At 33.1% G+C, this 13,216-nt stretch overlaps 1 protein-coding gene across 1 annotated transcript in view; it reads left to right on the forward strand.

Moving 5' to 3' along the window:
* Positions 1-5,019: 5,019 nt before the first annotated feature.
* Cad89D (cadherin 89D) overlaps positions 5,020-13,216 on the forward strand; it is a 96,552-nt gene continuing 88,355 nt past the window's right edge. Inside the window, exon 1 of the mRNA XM_076539364.1 lies at positions 5,020-5,206. The gene's annotated coding sequence lies outside the window, so the exon portion shown is untranslated. The remainder of the gene's footprint in view (positions 5,207-13,216) is intronic.

Consider the following 13,216-nt stretch of genomic DNA (forward strand, 5'->3'; position numbering starts at 1 on the left):
CTCGAAAATTAGTGAACTTTGAGTACTTCTGCGGCTGAGAAAGTATTATGTGGTCGCATTAGAAGTATAATAAAGCAACAGAAGTTTCCTGAAAGCTTTAATAAAGAAAATAAAAAAAATGTCATTTTATGGATAAAATTTGTGGCGCCATCTAGCGGCGAAACTGCGAACTAAACTGAAAAAACGTATGTCCGAACACGCAGTAACGGGGTCAAATAAAAATTGATTTTCTGGGCTTAATAGGCCAAAAAATGAATAACTTGTTCAACAAAAATTGCTTTAAAATGTTTAAAGAAGCATACTACGTCGTCAAAGTTGCGAAATATTATTTTTTATATTTTTCCTTAACGCGTGTACGGACATACGTTTTTTCAGTTTAGTTCGTAGTTTCGCCGCTAGATGGCGCCACAAATTTTCTCCATAAAATGGCATTTTTTCTATTTTCTTTATTAAAGCTTTCATGAAACTTTTATTGCTTTATTATGCTTCTAATGCGATCACATAGTACTTTCTGAGCCGCAGAAGTACTCAAAGTTCGCTAATTTTCGAGAAAATCGCATTTTTATATTTTTGTAGTTCCAACTTTCACCGCTAGATGGACGCCAATTTTTTAGTCCATGATTTGACCTATTTTTTCATTTTCTTTTCTAGCGCTCCGAGGAGGTTCTTGTGGGGATATATAGGTTCTAGGGAGGTCATAGAACAATTTCTGGCCCTCAGAAATATGTAAAATTGCCTAATTTCGGAGAAAATCGAAATTTTAGTTTTTCGTAGTTCTGTCGCTCGCCGCTAGATGGCGCAACCTGTATCTTTTCTGACCGAATTCGACAAAAATTGATTTTCTGGCTTTAGTAGGCATCAAGACGCATCAAACCCTAATAGAAATTTGTTTCTATATGCCTCAGAAACCATGCTACGTCGTCAAAGTGCCGAAATATTGCACTTTGCATGCGAAGCAGAATTGACATAGGCAGCTCATGCACGTATTGGAATGCTGACACAAAATAATTAATTACTCATTACCCGAACATTATTTAGGAACTTTTATGATCGAACCACGTAAATAATGCATTGCTGACCATTCTTCAGTCATAAAAGTGCACAAAATATATCTACAAAACGTGTAATTAATTATTGGAATATTATGGAATTAAGAAATTCCATTAATATCGGTTTTAATGGATTAGTTCAGTAATAATATGCATTAAATTATACCGGACAATATTAATTAACTCCAGAATGTTTTTATCTTACCTAGAACCTTAAAACAGAAATTGATATTACCGACAAGTGAGAATAGAAAGCACCTGCCGCGCTATCTAGTGGTGGAAGAAGCGAACTAACGAAAGTAGTGTTTCAAAAGTGTGTAGTTCACCCCGTTGGTTGGTGGGATGGCGCCACAGGTAATAATAATTTTTTTAAAAATTTATTTATAATTTTTATTTTCTAAATTTAAGTAACACATTAATATATAGCTTTTACTATACTTTCAGCTTAAAAATTAACCTCCATGTCTTCTTCTTATATATTAAATCATTTCAATTGATTATGAAATTGATCATTAAATTTTAATGAAACATTACTCATAAAAAGAAAATTACTGTGTTGTTTTTAGAATCACTTGTCTGAAATGTAAATGAGCTTACTTTTGAAACACAGCAATTTACTTGTGAAAATTTTATTAATCATTGCGAATAAAAATTAATCCACTTTTCAATTTTTTTTTTACAAAAACCAAATTGGCAGTTTAGCTCACAATTCGCCCCGAATGTTAAGTTGTTAGTAATATTTATTGTTGATGGTATTATCAAGTTTATTGCAAACGATACATTTTTCAAGAATTTATTACATTCACTAACAGAAACGTTGATTAAATAAATTTCTGCAAATAAGAGTGCAAAATAATATCGTGCCATAAATTCATGAGAAGAATAATTGCGTTTTTATTAAAATTTTATTTTTTCAATAAATTGCATCAAAAGATATTACTCACAAAAATTATAAAATTAATACCAGAGAAACAATAAAAAAATTTCAAAAGAATCACTTCTCGACTAGAAAGTTAAAAGTATTCATTGCAGAAATATTTGCGATCAATGTATTTTCCCAAAAATATTTGTTCAAATCGTTCCATAAAAATAAACGTATTCAAAAAAAGTGTTGTCGGTATTCGACATGCATTCCCCTTTCTTTAACCTGGTTTCCACGCAAAACGCATTGTTATGCCGCGTATAAGCCACCGTACAGAATATAGGAACCGAAATGTTAATTCATTCACCGTCTAAATTACAATAATCCAGAAAAAAGTAGGTGGCCCAAAATACCGACACTTTATTTCCCGCTACACGAATTACCGTAAGTGTCTCGTTTAATTAAAATATGTCCGATCATTGGGAGAAATCCGTAGTCGTTTTCCTCATTCGACGTTGTTTCCGGACAATCGAGATTCTAATACCGTAATCAATGTGCTGAAACTAAAACGCGTTGCCGATGCTATTAACACGAATATTTTATTACGTTTCTTCGCACGAGGAGAAAATACACTTTTCCTCTAGTCGTGGCTTCAATTACTGAACCGAATCGCTTCCTGAACGTCTATTAATACGGTAATGGCGACATTTTCTGATGATGTCGCAATACTCGATGCTTTCATTATTGAGAATGGATAATCAATTACCTATGTGAAACTGAATTATTTGTGAAGAAAAATTTAGTTTCTTTTAGTAGCAAGAATTTTATTTTTATGGGTTAGTTGATTTTGTAGTGGAGAATTTATGCAATTTAATTTCTTATGCAATTTGAGAGGTTAGGATAGTGTTTAAGAGGAGATGTTGGGTTATGTGAGATTGTAATGATGGATTGTATTATTTATAGTAAAATAGAGTTACAAAGTGTTCTGCATATCGAAATGGTGGTATCAAGATTTATTTATCTCAAAATGGAGGTATCAAGTATTATCGACATCAAAATGGTAGCAAACATTGTTTACCACAAAATGGAGGTATGGAGTATTATATTAAAATGGAGGTTTTAAGAATTATCTACATCAAAATGGAGATATCAAGCATTATCCACAACAAAATGGAGGTCCCAAGTATTAACTACATCAAAATGGAGGTCCCAAGTATTACTTACATCAAAATGAAGGTATCAAACATTACCCATAACGAAATGGAGGTCCCAACTATTACCTACATCAAAATGGTAGCAAACATTATCCACAACAAAATGGAGGTACCCAGTATTACATCAAAATGGAGGTCCCAAATATTAACTACATCAAAATGGAGGTCCCATGTATTACTTACATCAAACTGAAGGTATTAAACATTATTCACAACGAAATGGAGGTCCCAACTATCACCTACATCAAAATGGTAGCAAACATTATCCACAACAAAATGGAGGTACCAAGTATTACATCAAAATGGAGCTCCCAAATATTAACTACATCAAAATGGAGGTCCCAAGTATTACCTACATCAAAATGAAGGTATTAAACATTATTCACAACAAAATGGAGCTCCGTACTATTAACTACATCAAAATGGTAACAAACATTATCCATTACAAAATGGAGGCACCAAGTATTACATCAAAATGGAGGTCCAAGTATTAACTACATCAAAATGGAGGTCCCAAGTATTACTTACATCAAAATGGAGATATCAAGCATTATCCACAACAAAATGGAGGTATCAAGTATTACCTATATCAAAATGGAGCTCCCTACTATTACCTACATCAAAATGGTAGCAAAAATTATCCACAACAAAATGGAGGTACCAAGTATACATCAAAATGGAGGTCCAAGTATTAACTACATCAAAATGGAGGTCCCAAGTATTACTTACATCAAAATGAAGGTATCAAACATTATTCACAACAAAATGGAGGTCCCAACTATTACCTACATCAAAATAGTAGCAAACATTATCCACAACAAAATGGAGGTACCAAGTATCGCCTACATTAAAATGGAGTCACTAAGTATTATCTATATCAAACTTCCCAAACCTGAGGATTGTCATTTCAAATTGTTATTTCTCTTTTTATGTTTGGTCAAGATTAACCTACATTTATAGAATCTATCACTGAACCTAGGTATTTCCTACTGTTTAGTTTCAGTTATGTTATAAGAACATTCTTATAGCATCTATTAATTTTGATGTGCTTATATCATCTTATGTTTCTAACACTATACGTATGTACGTATTCACAACTATTTCAATTGCAGTTTCTCTAACTGTATTTTAATAACCTTCAAATGTAAAAAGATCTGTAACATGAAGGTGCATAAATGACAATGTTACTTTGTTTGATATACGTAGATAATACTCATAACTCAAGTGAAACGACTGTGAAGAACATTCTTATATTCACGTTGATTTTAGTATATCACAATTCTTTGTTATTAACACATAATAAAATGCATACATATTCACAATTACCTTAATTACAGTTTCTATGTGTTTAAACCTTGATTGAACATGAGAAAACCAGTAACTTGGGTGCATATCTCCTTTCCTACAATTACATAATTCCTATATGTACGTATATTACATAATACAAGTATGAAGAATATTCTTATAATAGTCTGTATTATTTATAGCTTTGGACATATGTGGGACCCCCCTGTATATTTTGGAATTCATCAAAAATTGATGATCTTATTTATTACTACATCTTTGATGATCTCATACACGTATGATTACTTATTTACATTTAATCCACCACGTCTCACGTATCTCTACAAACATCCACTTCAATTACAGATTCTACCTGTACCCTATAACCTCAATCAAACCTAAAAAGACCAGTAACAAATCCTCAACCAGCAACGATAACCTCAAAAGGTCCTAAACTCGAAGCAGAAAGTCGAGTAAAAAAGTGAACATCGAAGAACATCGCAGAAGGAAGAAACGTCGATCTCAAAGAACCCGGAAGGAACAGGTCATCTCATCTGCCGCTAGCAGCGGATTTACGCTGGCCAGGTGAGCACAGGTAAATATACCCGGTCCAGTGCACGGCTGGCCGTCGACTCGGCAGGTAACGAGTGCTGAAGCGGACAAAGTGCTGAAGGAACAAGGATCGAGTGCGTTCAACTCGTAGATCGAGCATGATCCGTGCCGGCCGACCTTGACATCGCGAGATCCACGGGGGAAGACATGACCGGGACCATCGTGTCGGAGAACGCTTACTGTCGGTACGTTCACGTGTCAGATGGGTCTCCACGGGACTTTCGAACTCTATGAATAGACTACGTTCTTTCATTGTGACTTCTCAGGTCATTTAGATTCGATTCTACCTCTAGCTTTTACATTCGATTCTACCTCTAGCTTTCGGGTTCAATTCTGAGTTCTAAGGTCACGTAGATTCACTTATTTCTATTGTGATTTGTAACGGGACTCGTGTAGATGCTACTGTTAATAGGAGATTTTTTTGGAAGACAATTGATGGACTGGTCAAATTTTTGACTCATACAGATTCAGTTTAATATAAATTTTATCTTCTAAGAGGAGTTACATAGGTAATCTATCAATTCTAAATTACTGACATTGGTCACTGAGTTCTATTCTGACATCTTAATATGGCTCATGTAGAGTCATATTTTTAGACTCTAACTAGCTGATATAACTCACGTAGATTCACAGCTATCAATTCTAACTTCCTAATGTTAGTCACTGAGTTCCATTCTGACATCTAAATATGGCTCATGTAGAGTCATATTTTTGTACTCTAACTAGCTGATATAACTCACGTAGATTCACAGCTATCAATTCTAACTTCCTAATGTTGGTCACTGATTTCCATTTTGACATCTTAACATGGCTAATGCAGAATTAAAGTTTTATATTCTAACGTCCTAACATAGTCCAAGTAGGTTCACTTCTACCAATTCTAACTTCCTAACATAATTCACATAAGGTCACTTCTATCAATTTTGACTTTCTAGCATAGCTCAAGTAGATTCACTTCTATCAATTCTGTCTACCTAACATAGCCTAAGTAGATTCATTTCTATCAGTTCTAACTTCCTAACATAATTCACATAGAGTCACTTCTATCAATTTTGACTTTCTAACATAGCTCAAGTAGATTCACTTCTATCAATTCTGTCTACCTAACACAGTCTAAGTAGATTCACTTCTATCAGTTCTAACTTCCTAACACAATTCACATAGATTCACTTCTATCAATTCTGTCTACCTAACATAGTCCAAGTAGGTTCACCTCTATCAATTCTAACTTCCTAACATAATTCACATAGAGTCACTTCTATCAATTTTGACTTTCTAACATAGCTCAAATAGATTCACTTCTACCGATTCTGTCTACCTAACATAGCCTAAGTAGATTCACTTCTATCAGTTCTAATTTCCTAACATAATTCACATAGAGTCACTTCTATCAATTTTGACTTTCTAACATAGCTCAAATAGATTCACTTCTACCGATTCTGTCTACCTAACATAGCCCAAGTAGATTCATTTCTATCAATTCTAACTTCCTAACACAATTCACATAGAGTCACTTCTATCAATTTCGACTTTTTAACATAGCTCAAGTAGATTCACTTCTATCAATTCTGTTTACCTAACATAGCCTAAGTAGATTCACTTCTATCAATTCTAACTTCCTAACACAATTCACATAGAGTCACTTCTATCAATTCTGTCTACCTAACATAGCCCAAGTAGATTCACTTCTATCAATTCTAACTTCCTAACATAATTCACATAGAGTCACTTCTATCAATTTTGACTTTCTAACATAATTCACATAGAGTCACTTCTATCAATTCTGATTTTTTAACAAAGCCCAAATAGTACCGTACTCACATGAGTACACATATGAGAACACATATGCACATATTCAACATTTTTCAATGAACGTACTACAATGAGTACACGAGTACACCCAAAATGGGTAAAAAAATTAAAAATGAGCATTCACAAATTTAATATAAATATAAGAGAAATGCGAAGTTTTCCCGTTACCCTAATCAAGCGCTCATTTTGTTTATTGGTTAATCTAGCATCGTCGGCGTTTCGCGAAACAGCTCGATTTGAAATTCAACCGGCGCCCGTACGCTCGATCGCTCGCAGAATAAATATGTCGGCTTATTCTTCGTCGTTCCCTTGCCCCTTTTTCAACGTGAACGCGGTTCACAGGCCACCGATAGCCTGGTAACCTGCTTTTCTTGTCTCCCGCAGTCGTTCGAGTGCAATCTTTCAGCTCGTTATAGATTCAACGAAACGACGGGGATCATGGATCCCTCCACCACAAGAATTTCACCCTTTCATTATTATTCGCACCTATGAAACGGGAAATTCTTTTCTGGTGTATTATCGTCTGTAGGTATCTAGTTTTAATAATCGTAACTCATTGAGATCATTTATTTCTATTTCGTTTTTTATTTAGAAAAATTCTTAAATTCTTTGAAATTTAAATTATTATAGTAATTTTGTTAATATTAGTGATATTTCACTTTCTGAATGATTTGTATTGGTTTCTGTAAAATTCAAATGGAGTTTCATTAGATTCATTATACAAGCATTTATCTCTATTCTTTTTTAATTTGAAAAATTCGCTAATTCTTCTATGTTTAAATTTTTATTGTAATTTTGTAAATATTAGTGATATTTCACTTTCTGAATGATTTGTATTGGTTTCTGTAAAATTCAAATGGAGTTTCATTAGATTCATTATAGAAGCATTCATCTCTATTCTTTTTTAATTTGAAAAATTCTTAAATTCTTCTATGTTTAAATTCTTATAGTAATTTTGTCAATATTAGTGATATTTCACTTTCTGAATGATTTGTATTGGTTTCTGTAAAATTCAAATGGAGCTTAGATTTACTATATGCTTGTAAGTTAGGTTAGGTACTTAGTTTAACCTAACCTTAAAATCTTGCAAGTATATTTATTTTCTACTGCTCTGAAATTTTATCTGAGAATGAAAATTGTCTTATTTTATTTTTTGTAATGGTACAATATTTTATATAGTAAAATATTCTCATGTAATTATAATACATTATTATACCATATGTTACATATGTTTTAACATATGTACATATATGCATACATGTACTGATATTTTTTTTATACATTCTGTAATAGTTATATGTGTTATTGTAATCTGAAATAGTCTATGTAATAGACTAAATTTAATAGTCAATATAATAGTCTATATAATAATCTATATAATAGACTACATAATAGTCTATATAAATAGTCAATATAATAGACTATATAGTAGTATATATAATGGACTAGATAATAGTCTATATAAATAGTCAATATATTAGATTATACAATAGTCCATATAAATAGTCAATACAATAGACTATGTAATAGTTCATATAATAGCCTAGATAATAGTCTATATAACAGGCTATATAATAGTCTATACATATAGTCAATATAATAGACTATATAACAGTCTATATAAATAGTCAATATAATAGACTACATAATAGTCTATATAAATAGTCAATATAATAAATTATACAATAGTCCATGTAAATAGTCAATATAATAGCCTAGATAATAGTCTATATAACAGGCTATATAATAGTCTATGTAACAGACTATATTATAGTCTATATAAATAGTCAGTATAATAGACTACATAACAATCTATATAAATAGTCAATATAATACACTATGTAACAGTCTACATAAATAGTTAATATAACAAACTATAATAGTCCATATAATAGATTATTTAACAGAAAACCTAATAAAAATCTTCAGCATTGAACTTCGATGATCAACAACATAATTATGCAGTTACAAAGAACCGTTGATAGACTCTTGATATATTAACCTACAAAGAGTAATAATATCACAGTAAACTACGATCCATTATCTTAAACGAGTATCAAAACATAGTAATTGAGTTTCAATTGTAGTTTTTGTAACAGACAATAAGAAAAGTGATCGTGCAGCAATAATTATACCGGAGAGCAATTATGAAACGATTGAATGTAGGAAATCGATGGCCGCAATCCGGGTCGCCAAACTGAAACGTGAAAAATATCGATTCGTTTGCATCTATACAGCGGGTAATTACAGTGAAATGGGGCGTGATTGCGCTCTGTTAATCGACACCGAAACAGGCGAATTGATCGATCGATTGTATCGATCGACCGCGAGAATACTGTACAATCAGTTCTCGTTTCTTTCGCAAGTATACGGAAGCGTTCTCACGATCTGGTTACGTTTACTGAATAGCGATTGGTAACAGTAATCTGTTCAATTTATGGATTAATTTAGAGATGTACGAATAGTAAATTTGTTCAATTTTACAGTTTGAAAGTAGCTGAGTTTGTAGATAGTAAATTTTTGGGGTGGGAAATTTTTAATTTTGGAGTGTGGGGATTTGGAAATTTTAAGTTTGGGAATATTTGGAGAGTGTGAAACTTGAGAATTTGGAAATTTGGAGATTGTGAAACTTGAGAATTTGGAAATTTGGGGGTTAGGGGATTTGGAGAGTGTGAACCTTGAGAATTTGGAAATTTGGAGAGTATGAAACTTGAGAATTTGGAAATTTGAAGAGTGTGAAACTTGAGAATTTGGAAATTGGGGGGTTTGGGGATTTGGAGAGTGTGAAACTTGAGAATTTGGAAACTTGGGAGTTTGGGGATTTGGAGAGTGTGAAACTTGAGATTTTGGAAATTTGGAGAGTGTGAAACTTGAGAATTTGGAAATTTGGGAGTTTGGGGATTTTGGAGAGTGTGAAACTTGAGAATTTGGAAATTTGGAGAGTGTGAAACTTGAGAATTTGGAAATTGGGGGGTTTGGGGATTTGGAGAGTGTGAAACTTGAGAATTTGGAAACTTGGGAGTTTGGGGATTTGGAGAGTGTGAAACTTGAGATTTTGGAAATTTGGAGAGTGTGAAACTTGAGAATTTGGAAATTTGGGAGTTTGGGGATTTTGGAGAGTGTGAAACTTGAGAATTTGGAAATTTGGAGAGTGTGAAACTTGAGAATTTGGAAATTTGGGAGTTTGGGGATTTGGAGAGTGTGAAACTAGAGAATTTGGAAATTTGGGGGTTTGGGGATTTGGAGAGTGTGAACCTTGAGAATTTAGAAATTTGGAAGTTTGGGGATTTGGAGAGTGTGAAACTTGAGAATGGAAATTTGTGAATTTTGGAATTTGGGGATGTAGGTATCTGGAGATATTGGAATTTGGGAATATAAGGATTTGGAGATATACTTTGGGGATTTAGGGATTTGTAAAGCTATACAATTTGAGATGTGAGAATTAGACAACATAGAAATTTGGGAACCTTGCAAAATCAAGCTCACATTTATCAGACTTCCAGTTATCAAGCTTACAATTATCCAGCTTGCCAAATGCCTATGATGACCAAATTTCTACTCTTAAGTATCTAAATTTGTCAAGAAACTACCCTTCCATCCAAATTTTCAAATGTCCACAAACCCAAATTTCTACCCTTCTAAATATCCAAATTTCCAAATTTCCATAAATCCGTTCCACTTTTCTAAATATCCAACTTCAAATTCTCATCCGCTCAAATTTCTACATTTCTGAATACGCAACATCCAAACTCCAACTTCCACGTTTCTAAACACCAAACTGTCAAACCCCAAATTCCACATTCTCACATACCGATGTCAACCCACGAGTTGGCGCGTGGTGTTTAGAAGCGTCACTCCAATTGGTCAGAATAGAAAAATGGCCTCACACGTATTTTCGACGGTATATTGGCTCTCGCGGTCGCCAATTAGGCGAAAAACAGGCAAACGTCTCACAAGTGCTACTTGCGTTCAGCAGTTGTTATTCTCATTTGCCGAAATGTAACTACAAATGTTCATGGAGGGTTTTACTTTGGGTCACCAACTCATGGGTTAACATCAGTACACTGTTCATTGTATCTGTTGTTTCTCCGGAAGTGTCGTGCGTGTCTGGTAAGTTGGCATTGCGAATCTTGTTGGTCGCGTGCCAACTGCAGACACACGCAGTTTAGCTTTGTTAACACTAAAATTACCAAGGATCAAATGACCGTTTTACAAGTTTCTGAGATACGAAGTTTAGCTATGAAATTTGTTAGGTTAGGTTGTTAAGGTATGCCGATTTCTGTCAGAGTGAGAAAGTAACATATGTGTAATAATTTATGTACTACTGTTTGCTCATTTATTCTTTATTTAGATTTTTTAGTTTCATAATAAGTTGGTACGTTTGGTAACAAAGTTTTATCTATACTTTTTTTATGAAGGTATGAGAAGTGTCATAAGACTCCACAAGACTCCATTGTAAGCATTCAAAGAGTCATAAGACTCCATTTTGTCGTCCATTACTCCATCTTGTCGTCTATCACTCTTCAATCCCACATTTAAATACAAAATAATTATTTTTGCTGTACTATAATGCTGTTATAAATATACCACTGTACATCTGTCTTACCTACATTATTATTTATTATTAATAAAACAGTTTACTTCAAAGAATACATATAAACAATTTCTTCAACGTAAATGTATCTCTCCATTAATTAAAGATAAAAAAAAAGTATTTCCTACCAAGTCATTCACTATCCACTACTCTACTAATCACCGTTTTTCCTTCGAATAAAAACAGCTCAAGAATAAAAACAATTAAGGTAAAAGTACCAGTAGTTGACCATGTACCAGTAGTTGACCATTTTGTTTAAAAAATGATGAAATAAGGTTTGTATAAGTTGCGCACTTCAGATGATAGTGACTTTTAGATGCCACGACATTTGTTGTTTAAATTTTGGAACAATTGCGCGTGAAGTAAAGTGTGTCTATTAGCAGCGAATATCCGAGTGCAATAAGGTAAGTAATGTGCCGATATATTTCTATTTCCTTAACGATTCTGCTAAGAATAGCTGTATAGTCTAGATAAAAAATTTATATGTTGTGAACATTTTGTGAATAAATCAGTTACTGTGTAAGCGCTTACAATGTTTTATCAATTTAATAAATACATTGTTTTTGTCGTTCTAACTTAAAAAAACAATAGTTTTTTAATGGTCAACTTTTGGGTATTGTTAATGTACAACTTTCAGAAGTTGACAGGCATGGAAGTGAATAGTGGCTACTTCACTATTTCACTATTTTACTATTTTACTATTTTACTATTTTACTACTTTACTATCATACTGCTATAGTGTTTTGCGATTTTCATATTTTACTATTTTATTATTTTGCTTCTTTGCTCTTTTCCTATTTTCTTGTTTTCCATCTTTCCTCTTTTTCTCTTTTGTCATTTTGTTATTTTGCTATTTTACTAGTTGATTATGGAAGTGGCCAGAGAAGCCCGACGTGTTGGACTACAAATGGAATGCTGTAGTTTCTCATATTAATGAGCCCACCAAAGCAAGCAGAACTCGTAATGTTTATTCTGTTCCTGAGTTGAATGTTTTATTCAATTAATTTGGTTAATTTCGTCGTTTTATTGTTTAAATATGATTTGTACTGCTAATTGTTAAAATTAAACGATAATAAACTGATTTCCAGCATTAGTCTTTTAACCTTGCTTCGAATATAAGTGGTCAACTACTAACGAAAAGAGGTGGTCAATTACTAGTTTTTTCCTTTTCAAGAGTGGTCAACTACTGGATCATTTTCCAAATTCTCAAAAATATTTACCAAACTTGTATAACTTAACTTTTTTTTAAAAGTGGTCTTGGTACATAATCTGAAGGGTTTAACGAACGTCTCCATGCATTGATTCTCGCCATTTATTGATAGAGTAAAGGGTTACCATTGTTTCCGTAGAAAATTTCTCTTAACTGGTCAACTACTGGTACCTTTACCTTAAAGAAACTTTAAACGAGAACTTTTGCAAAAAAAAAGGACTAAAATGAAAGTAATTTAAATAACTCGAACGTTGAAAGTTACCAACGCGATTAAAAAGAGGTTACGTTTCGTAGGTCTTGTTAATTGCATAATTATCAAAGAGATTATGGTTGTTCCGGATTGAGGAATGATCGAAAACTGGCGGAACTGGACTGTAAGATAATTTTCATGTGTAACTAGTTTAGCTGGAGTCGATTTAATCCATTCCTCGTGAAAGGGCACCGAAACGTATGTGCGATTCGAACGTGTACTTTCTGGCTTATGAAAATCATGACTAGCGTTAGGTAAATGTAAAAAAAGATAGCATTCGCGAACTGGTTTACGATACACAATCGTGGTTACTAATCTCTCGAATTGCG

This window comes from Megachile rotundata, chromosome 13 (assembly GCF_050947335.1).
Source record: "Megachile rotundata isolate GNS110a chromosome 13, iyMegRotu1, whole genome shotgun sequence".
In the NCBI taxonomy this organism is placed as follows: Eukaryota; Metazoa; Arthropoda; class Insecta; order Hymenoptera; family Megachilidae; genus Megachile; species Megachile rotundata.